The sequence below is a fragment of the Lemur catta genome, chromosome 11 (genome assembly GCF_020740605.2).
Source record: "Lemur catta isolate mLemCat1 chromosome 11, mLemCat1.pri, whole genome shotgun sequence".
NCBI lineage: Eukaryota > Metazoa > Chordata > Mammalia > Primates > Lemuridae > Lemur > Lemur catta.
Genome location: NC_059138.1, coordinates 90684527 through 90695155, shown reverse-complemented (window position 1 = coordinate 90695155; position 10629 = coordinate 90684527). Strand labels below are relative to the sequence as shown.

At 46.4% G+C, this 10629-nt stretch overlaps 1 long non-coding RNA gene across 1 annotated transcript; it reads right to left on the bottom strand.

Annotated features, from left to right (window-relative positions):
- Nucleotides 1-4481: 4481 nt before the first annotated feature.
- On the bottom strand, nt 4482-7716 carry LOC123647314. Its single transcript, XR_006738197.1, has 3 exons — nt 7664-7716; nt 5245-5406; nt 4482-4538 (listed from the first exon to the last, which is right to left on the bottom strand). It is a non-coding gene; the product is annotated as an uncharacterized LOC123647314 (long non-coding RNA).
- Nucleotides 7717-10629: the final 2913 nt, after the last annotated feature.

Genomic DNA, 10629 nt, shown 5'->3' with positions numbered 1-10629 from the left:
ATACAATAATTGTAAATATATGTGCGCCACACAGCAGAGACTCAAAATATATGAACTAAACATAAACAGAATTGAAGGGAGAAATAGCTCTGCAATGATAGTAGGAGATTTCAGTACTCATTATTTTCAATAATGAATAGAGTGACTACACAAAAGATCAATAAAGAAATAGAGGACTTGAACGCTATAGACCAATTGGACCTACCACATACAGAGAGAACACCCACCTACAGAAGCATACACATTTTCCTCAAGTGCACATAGAATATTCTTCAAGATAAATCATGTCTTAGGCTACAAAATAAGTCCCAATAAATGTTAAAAGATTTATAGTATTTTTTCTCATGAAAATTGTATGAAACTAGAAATCAAGGCTGAAGGAAAATTGAAAAATCCACAAATATGTGAAAATTAAACTACACACCCTTAAACAACCAATAGGTCAAAGAAGAAATTTTAAAATATTTTGAGACAAATGAAAATGAAAATATAACATAGTAAAACATTTAGGATGCAGTGAAAGCAGTACTAAGGGGGAATTTTATGGCCATAAAAGCTTACATTGAAAAAAGAAGAAAAATCTCAAATCAACAACCTTACTTTATATCTTAAGGAACTAGAAAAAGGACATCAAATACATAAAATTTCATGAGATCCTCATCACACTTAAAAAACATTGGTAGTTTCTAGGACATCAACTCATTCCTCTGAAATTTGATAAAGTAAAGAATTAAAGCATATTGCCTATATATCAAGATAATGAAATACTTGATGAAAGGAAGTTCTTCTTTATACATAGATGCAGAAAGCATGATATATTAAAAATGGCTGTTTTACAATGAATGCCTGTAGAGTAGGACTAAAACAATATTTTAGTTTGTTTGATGGTGACTTGTTTTTTTGCTCTTAGCTAACAGCCAAATTCCGCTTCTGTACACAAAGCTTGCTTGCTTATTGCTTGATTACGATAAAGAGCTAAAACCATGCTCAAATGCAGTTAAAAAAGAAAAACCCGCACCGCAGGTGGCTTCCTGAAAGGGAGGCCGGCTGTGCAGGGCGAGTGTCCTTGGGGAGAGAATCTCCTGGGAGGGAATCTCTTGGGAAAGAGTCTCTTATCAGAAATAACTAGCAACAGACTCCAGCAAAAGAAAAGTATAAAAGCTTTGTTTTTACCCCAGGGCGGGGTCCTGGTTCGTACAGAGACCACTGCGTTGGTGCTCTGGGACCTGGACCCTAGCTCGAGCTAGTCAAAATAAAACTCCTTTGCCTTTGCAGCCTCAGTGACTCTGTCTTTCTGTTCCCGGGGCCGAGGGGAACCGGCTCTGACATGCCTAATGAAATAATAGATCTAGGCAGTCATCATCATTAACAGTTGCCAAAAGCCATTAGGCTGGCAAGGAAAAGGAGTCATCGGGCTGACACCACCTGAAGCGTCTTATCAATCTTAGAGTGTGCAACAGCCAGACGCTATGTACTCAACAACGTCATGTCGTAGGAAGTACATGGCATCACCTTTGAGGTGGTGTCCCAAACATCAGTTCTGAATTTCATCTCTAGATCCATCTGTTAGTTTTCAAGAAAGACAGAAAGTTGAGGGACAATTAAATGTCACAAGAGGAAGTCATTAGCTAACTCTAGAATGAAGGATTTTCCATGGGACAAATGATCTGGGATTTTCAACAAATCAGCAGCAGGGAAATTAACAGTGGAGATTTTCAGGTCCAGTCATAAAATAGAACCCACTCAGAGAAGTTCAATGGAGGGAATTTAATACGACAACTGTTAAAAGGTGTAAAAAAGCTAAAAGGGATAATAGAGAGTAGTAACATCAGGAAGATACCCCCATCTGTAGTGGTGCAGCAGGGCCCAGGAGTGGGGAAGCAGAGATGATGGGCCACCTGTTAAGAGGAGAGCCACCTCCTACCAGGCAATTGTGGAGCCACCAGTTAGCAGTTAGAACCATCATTTACTTTATTATTCAATTCCAGAATAATAGCTATTTCTACCAGTACTTTGAAGACATTACACTATTGTTTTCAGGATCTTTTGTTGCTGTTGAGAGGTCTCTTGTTAATCTAATTATATATTCTTTATCTCTAGTAGCTTATAAGATGTTTCATTGTCTTGGATGCTCTAGGTATGACTTTTCTAGGTATGAATTATTTATATATGTTTTTCAGCTTGGTAATTCAGTTCTGGAAAATTCTCAGCTCTTTGAATTCTTCTTTTAAATATACTTCTCTTGCATTACCTTTAGCTCTAATTCTAGAATTCCTGTTATATATAATGAGAATATTCCTACTCTATTTTTCATGATGTTCAACTGTGCTTTCATATTCTCCATGTCTCCATCTTCCTCTTTGCTATGGTCTGTGTGATTTCCTCAGATGTATTCTTCACTTTGCTAAATCTCTTATCAGCTGTGTTTAAACTACTATTTATTCTTCTCCTTGGATTTTTAATCAAGGACTATATTTTTAGGTTTCAGAAGTTTTATATGTTTTTTTCTCAAATCCTACTTTGAAATAATACTTCCCTGTTCTTTTCTTATGTTCTTTCTCCCTTTTTTATCTCTTTTTTATAACATCAAGCACACTAATTTTTATCTCCATTTCTAGATTATTATATTATTTCCAGTTATTGGAACACCAGTTCTGCTGCTGATTTTCCCTTCTGGTGGTTCAATTCCTAGGTGGTTGTGATGGTGAATTTTAGGTGTCTCCTTGACTAGATTAAGGGATACCTTGATAGCTGGTAAAGTGCTATTTCTGGGCATGTCTATGAGGGTGTTTCTGGAGGAAATTGGCATGTTAGCTGGTGGACTCAGTGAGGAAGAGTCACCCTCAATGTGAATGGGCCCCATCCAATCACCTGGGGCCCAGACAGAAAAAAAAAAGGCAGAGAAAGGTGAATTTGTTCTCTCCCTCCTGGAGCTGAGGCACCTTTCTTCTCTTGCCCTTGGACACACCAGAACTCCAAATTTTCTGGCCTTTGGACTCCAAAACCGGCATCAGCACCCACTCCACCCACTCCCTAGTTCTCAGCCCTTCACCATCTGACTAAGAGTCACGCCATTGGCTTCCCTGCTTCTAAGGCTTTTGGACTTGGGCTGAGCCACGCTGCCAGCATCCCTGGGTCTCCGCCTGCAGACAGCCTATCGTGGGAATTCTCACCTTCTATAATCATGCCAGCCAATTCCCCTAATAAATCCCCTCTCATATATCTATATCTATATCTATATCTATGTTTTGAGATGGAGAGAGAGAGAGAGATCCTAGTTGTTTTGTCTCTCTAAAGAACACTGAATAATACAGTGATCTAAATACCTTTTTAATTTTAAACTCGTCTTCAGTGGGGTTGTTCATTCCTTGCGGAGTTCTGTGTGCCTTGGGTAGTAAAATTGCCTCTACATGGCAATATGGGGCTTGCTTCTGTCCAGAGCCCCAGAGGACTTAAAGGTTTTGCTCCTGTTTTTGTGTTAGTGTCTCAGGTTAGAGGTTCCTCTATTGTGCAGTAATATAAACTCAGATCTCACACCCTGTGCAGTGTAGACCAAAGTGGTAACTTCTCAAGGGTAAGTTTTAAGCTAAAATCCACAGAAAGACTGCCAGTTTTTTCTCCATTTATTTGTCATCTATGAGACTTCATGCTAAGTGGTTGGCTCCTCTGGCCTGTCCAGGGATAGATGATGTCTCTTCGTCTCACACGAGCCTTGTAACTCCCATCACCAGATCCTGGGGTCACTGCTGGGGTGAGCTTTCTCTTACAGCTTTGGCTTTACTGTGTCATCTTTGCTTCTATCTGAAAGAGATGCACCTTTACTTTCAGGCACTTGGCTATGAAACTGTTTTATAATATTTTATTTATCATTTCTATATGATTGTATTCATAGAGTAGCATCAGCTCAATCTACCATGCTATTGGGAGTTTCCAAAAATAGATACTTTAAGATAAAGAAATGCAATGAAGAGTAGAATATATGCATAAGTGTACATATATTCTTAATTAATCAGATATTCAGTGAGATGTGTAGCTACTTACTTTGCTACTTACTCTCAGTGTTGTAAGAGTGCATGAGAAACTGTCCTTGTCCTCATCACCTTATAATGAAGGAAGACAGACATGCACACAAATAGTGAGGGAGCAAATAAATGGGAAGGAAGAAAAATGTGCAGATTGTGGGTATGAGACTCAAACCTTAGCACAGCTCATGGTAAAACCTTTCCTTTGAGTGGTATAGACATGGGGAGGTGTTGAGATTCCTGTAGAAGGAGGGTGACTGACAGAGGCTCCAACCCAGGCCCAGAGGGTATAAAATGAAATCATTCTGTTGGTTCCTACATTATGCACGTCCACCTCAGTCTGTGCAGATGAATGTCTAGAGAAGTTGCATGCAAATGATGTTTTCAAACTTAATCATACTTTAAACGGCAGAAGTATTTGGGATCCAAGGCAGCTCTCGTCCATGGCAGCTGTGATGTCCACTGTGGAGCTCTGGCCTATCCCTGGTCACTGATTTTATTCCTGCACCCCTAGAGCTGACACAAGATGTGACACACAATACAGACTCAGTAGACAGTTGCTGATCGACAAAACGACCACTCTCTGGGCACTCATGCCTGGCTTCATGTGCCAGGGGCTCCTCATAGTTTGTTAGAAGGCCCTGTCACTTTCTGTCCTGCAGAATCCACAGGAAAATATCTTTCCCTATGGACAGCCCAAGGCCCTGGTGGCTTCCTGTAGAAGCTGCTGAGAGGCAGCAGGGATTGGGGTCTCCAGATTTTCCACACCCCACCCCTACTATTTTTCCCCATCAGATGCTACCAAAGTAAAGAGGAGTCATTGCATTCACATGGTCCCCATGCACTGTCCTGCACTGCAGAGGATGCCTAGGTAGAGCCGGAGGTGGGGGCTTGTTGCTGGGCCAAATGGAGCAAGTGCACTATGGAAGCGATGTGCCAAAGCCAGGCCATGAGCCGGGGACAGGGGGCTCAGAAAAACAAGGAGTGCACACTTGTACACACATACACGTACGCATGCATAGGGGAAAGGGGGATTTAGCAGGAGATTTATTAGGCTCCTCCTCTGTGCCAGACTCCACTACATGCTTTACAGGTGTTGTCATTTCCTTGTCTTGGCAGTCCTTCAACATGCATGCTATGAACGCCTATTGTGCAGTTTAGGCTCAGGCTCCAGGTCCCAAAACTGTGAATGACAGCTCTGGGCTTCACCCAGCTCTCTTACCTGGCTCTCTTTTCTGTATCTGTAGCTCCAAAGTCTTGTGCTTTATAAATGTACATTTTGCCAGTATCTTGAGTCTCTCTGCCAGTTGTTCAGATGTGTGCTGCCCATTTTCAGAAAGTGGCTCCTTGACATCAAGATCATTGGGCTGGTGTTGGTGCCACCCTATTCCAGAAGGAATGCTTTTGCAATTTATACAGAACAATCATCTTTACTCAGAAACGGACTTCCCCCACTAGGCAACGATCAGACTCAGCCCATCATGATCTCGCATCTGTGGCCATGGCGAACTGTCACATGGTGGGCACACAGCTCGGGAAGCTCGGCTCGCCTCTGGCCCAGCATTCAGGCCACTGTAGCCCCACCTCAGCCTACTCTGTCAGCTCCAGTCCTGCTAATGGCCCGTGCTTGCCCCTATGGGCTGGCTGAACAGAAGCGTTCCTTGCTTCCCGTGCAATTCCCAGCTCCTTCCCATGGCTCCTACTTTTTCATCTGCATGAAGTGGACACAAAGAGGCAGAGGGACCAGGGGGACCTTCACTCTATATCCATAGATCCCTGAAGGGCTTCAGCGTTAGCCTCCTCAACAGGTGCCATCAGACATGTGCCACCCACTGAGAGTGGCCCTCTCCCTCCGACTGGCCACTCTCTCCAAAAACACGACTCTTGCCTACACTGATTGAGAAACAGTAAGTCAGAATCTAAGGAAAAGAAATTTAAATCACAACCACTGGATAGGTTTGTTTTTGGTTTTGTTTTTGTTGTTGTTATTTTCTGAGACAGGCTCTTGCTCTATTGCCCAGGCTGGAGTGCAGTAGCATCATCATGGCTCACTGCAACTTCAAACCCTGAACTCAAGGGATCCTTCCACCCCAGTCTCCCAAGTAGCTGGGACTACAGGCTCATACCAACATGCCTGGTTAGTTTTATTTTATTTTTTATTTTCTGGTAAAGATGGGGGTCTCACTATGTTGCTCAGTCTGATCTCAAACTCTTGGCCTCAAACCTCAGCCTCCCAAAGTGCTAGGATTCCAGGCCTGAGCAACTGTGCCCAGCCTATGGGGTAGTTTTGAACTCCTAGACCTTGGTGATGAACCTTCACCATCACACACACCCTCACCTCCACCACCACACACACGTGACCTCCACCACCACACACGTGACCTCCACCATCACACACACGTGACCTCCACCACCACACACACGTGACCTCCAACACCACACACACGTGACCTCCACCATCACACACACATGACCTCCAACACCACACACATATGACCTCCACCATCACACACACGTGACCTCCACCACCACACACGTGACCTCCACCATCACACACACGTGACCTCCACCACCACACACACGTGACCTCCACCACCACACACACGTGACCTCCACCACCACACACATGACCTCCACCACCACACACACGTGACCTCCACCACCACACACGTGACCTCCACCACCACACACGTGACCTCCAACACCACACACATATGACCTCCACCACCACACACACGTGACCTCCAACACCACACACATATGACCTCCACCATCATATACACGTGACCTCCACCACCACACACATGTGACCTCCAGCACCACACACGTGACCTCCACCACCACACACACGTGACCTCCACCACCACACACATGTGACCTCCACCACCACACACACGTGACCTCCACCACCACACACGTGACCTCCAACACCACACACATATGACCTCCACCACCACACACACGTGACCTCCAACACCACACACATATGACCTCCACCATCATATACACGTGACCTCCACCACCACACACATGTGACCTCCAGCACCACACACGTGACCTCCACCACCACACACACGTGACCTCCACCACCACACACACGTGACCTCCACCACCACACACGTGACCTCCAACACCACACACATATGACCTCCACCACCACACACACGTGACCTCCAACACCACACACATATGACCTCCACCATCATATACACGTGACCTCCACCACCACACACATGTGACCTCCAGCACCACACACATGACCTCCACCACCACACACACGTGACCTCCACCACCACACACATATGACCTCCACCACCACACACACGTGACCTCCACCATCACACACACGTGACCTCCACCACCACACACACGTGACCTCCACCACCACACACACATGAACTCCACCATCACACACTCGATGAGCCATAGTTTCTTGAGCAGCTGCCATATTTCAGCCTGTGGTGAGGAACCAGGAGGCCAAAGTGTACCACGTGCTGGCCTCCTTCTGAAGAAGGGAAATTGCCTGAGAGGAAAATTAGCAGGGGACTCGGCATAGGAAGGCTGAATTGCCAGGAAAATGTGGAAGCCGCCCAGCCTCCCGTTAATCCAGGGAGAAGTGTGCGGACATCACGGTGCGATACCTTTCACGTCCATCAGCCCGGCAAACGTTAAGGACGTGGTAATGCTAGAAGCTGACCCCACGTGGATGAACAGGCCCCCGACACAGTGGTGAGGTGCACAGCAGAACACGCAGCGAGATCTGCTCAGCATCACGTTGAAACGGGAAGAGGGTTGCGGGGCCCCCATTCTTCCACTCCTGTGTGCACCGGGACCCCGGCGTGCCAGCTCAGGGAGGCGGGTCCGAGAACGCGCCCCGCAGCACTGCCTCTGAGAAAACCAACCAGCCTTCGTGGTCCGCAGGGAGACGCGCATGCGCTGACCAAGGTAAGCGTGCCGCAATGTGCTGCGACAGGAGACACGCTGCGCTGGACGCGAGAAAGAGACCCTGCTGACAGCTGGGTTATAAAAAGCAAATTCAGCTCTGCCAGGAGAAAGAGGAAAGAAAGAGTGTCCCAGAACAGGGAGCCGTGACTGTCAACAGAGAGAGGCATGAAAGAGCTCATTTCAGGGCAAGTTCTGTGTGACTGTGTTACCCAGGATACGAGGGAGGACGTAGGAGACGAGGCAAGACAGAAGGGGTGACAGGGGATGTCAGGGGATGGTGACAGCTGGGATGCCAGACCTCACCCTGCAGCCTCGGTGCCAGGATTTCCAAGGTTTCAAGGTGAAATCCTCAGGGGGCTGTTTAAGAGAAATCGTTCTGGGGGCAGGGGTGGGGGACCAGCTGCAGATGGAGCCGGTGGGGCCCGTGGTGTGGACAGAGGCTGTGAGAGCAGAGCAGGAACAGCTGGGGTGTTCGGGAGCACAGCAGACTGCAGCTGGGACCTCTTCCTGGGTGAGCAAATGGCAAGGATGCCAGGCCTGGCGTCTCAGAAACCCAGTGCCACAGGGAGGGTGCCGGGTATGGAGACTCCGAAAAGGCAAAACCACCAGCTCATGCGTGAATGTTGTTAGATGCTGCTCCATGGGAAACACCGACTCTAACAGACATTTTGCGTGCTATTGGGGAAATTGAATACGGCAGGATAGTAGATAATATTAGGGGAGTGTGGCTAATTGTTTATGTATAATGACTTTATTTTGGCTATGTAAGAGAATGTCTTTATTCTCAGAAAGGGTATGTTGAAATATTTAGGTCTGTAGTGTCATGAACTCAGTAGTTTAGTTTCCAGTGGTTCAGGAAAAAAAAAAAAAAAGGATCACTGGGGCACCATGGCTCACGCCTGTAATCCCAGCACTTTGGGAGGACCAGGCAGGAGGACCGCTTGAGGCCAGGAGTTCAATACCAGCCTGGGCAACATAGTGAGACTGTGTGTCTACAAAAAATAATTTTAAAAATAGCCGAGTGTGGTGTCACAAGTGCTGTAGTCCCCATGCTTTGGGAGGCTGAGGGGGGTGGAGCCCTTATGCCCAGGAGTTTGAGGCTGCAGTGAGCTACGATCACACCACTGCACTCCAGCCTGGGCTACAGAGCAAGACTTTATCTCAAAAAAAGAAAGAAAGAAAGAAAGAAAGAGAGAGAGAGAGAGAGAGAGACAGGAGAGAGAGAAAGAAAGAAAGAAAGAAAGAAAGAAAGAAAGAAAGAAAGAAAGGAAAGAAAGAAAGAAAGAAAGAAAGAAAGAAAGAAAGAAAGAAAGAAAGAAAGAAAGAAAGAAAGAAAGAAAGAAAGAAAAGAAGAGAAAGAAAGAAAAGGCAAAAATAGAGAATGATAGTGGAAAAAGATATGGCACAATGTTATTAATTGGGGAATCTAGGTAGAAGGTATAATAATAGTACACATTGTGCTATTATTTCACATTTTCCATATGTTGCAGTTATCATAATTTAAAAAATGACTGAAGAATGCAGTATCATGCATTTAAGGATATAAAATTAAATAGACGTTGGCTGTTTTCTTTCCTGACTGGGCTTAGGTCTCCACAGTTTGTTTATTATTCTACAGTTTCCTTCAGGAGTAATTTTAAAAGCTCTTTGGGGGCCCGGCTGGGAATGGCCGAAAGTGGCAGGGAGGTGGCGGTGCTGGCCCCGTGGGAGCAGGCGCCTGCCCAGGGAGGCTGGAGCTACCACACACAGAACTCGTAACCATAGAGGTTTACATGGCATCTCCATCTCTAAACTTGGCTCTTTCTATTTTTGAAACTTTTGAACATAAAAGAGTTGGATCTTAAATGGGCTGTTCTAAGTCGGCGGAGCCCGCCCGGCCCCAAATCCAGCACAAACACAGCCAGCGCCCGGGGGAATCAGACACAGATTTCCATTTTCCTCTAAGTGACAGCCATAGCTAATGCCAGGGTGGGGAGGAGGACACATTCCATGCCACCGGGCAGCCAGGGACGTGGAAAATGTTTCTGCTTGACATCGCCATGAAAAAAAAAGAATGGAAAGGTCTTGGCCTATACAGGCCCAAACGGGAATGGGAGCAGAGGGCTGCTTTTTAGCTCTGACACCGTTTGGCGTTGCTTTGCTTGGATGACTGACTCTATTAAAAACTCTGTTTCCCCTCAGATGCAGTTCTTGGATGACACCAAGGGGGACTCCCCTGCCAGAAACCACGGGCTCCAGGTCCCCAGCCTGGGATCAGAGGCTCAGAAAGGTGTCCCTGCAGTGGGAGGTGAGTGGACAGGGATGGCCCACCCAGCATTGAGGAAAGTCCCCACACCGTGACCGCTCTGTGGCTTCCAGGACGGCTGGCGGTCTGGCCTCGGCTCTCAGCCGCGTGTGCTGGACCCAGAGCACTTCGGAAGCCCCGCGGCTGCTGCACTGCAGGGAATGTGGGCCACGTGGGGCCAGAATGTCCCATGTAGAAAAAGAGGCCGACGGTCCCTGGTTGTGTGTAAAGTCCCTTGATGTTTAAAGGTTGACAATTAACTCGACTAAAAACAAAAACACCTCAAGATTGCGGGGCCAAACCTTGTCCACAGGCCGGCTGCAACTGAGGGACACCAGCTTGCTCCCTCTTCAGCTGTGACCCTTTCTGCCACTTTTC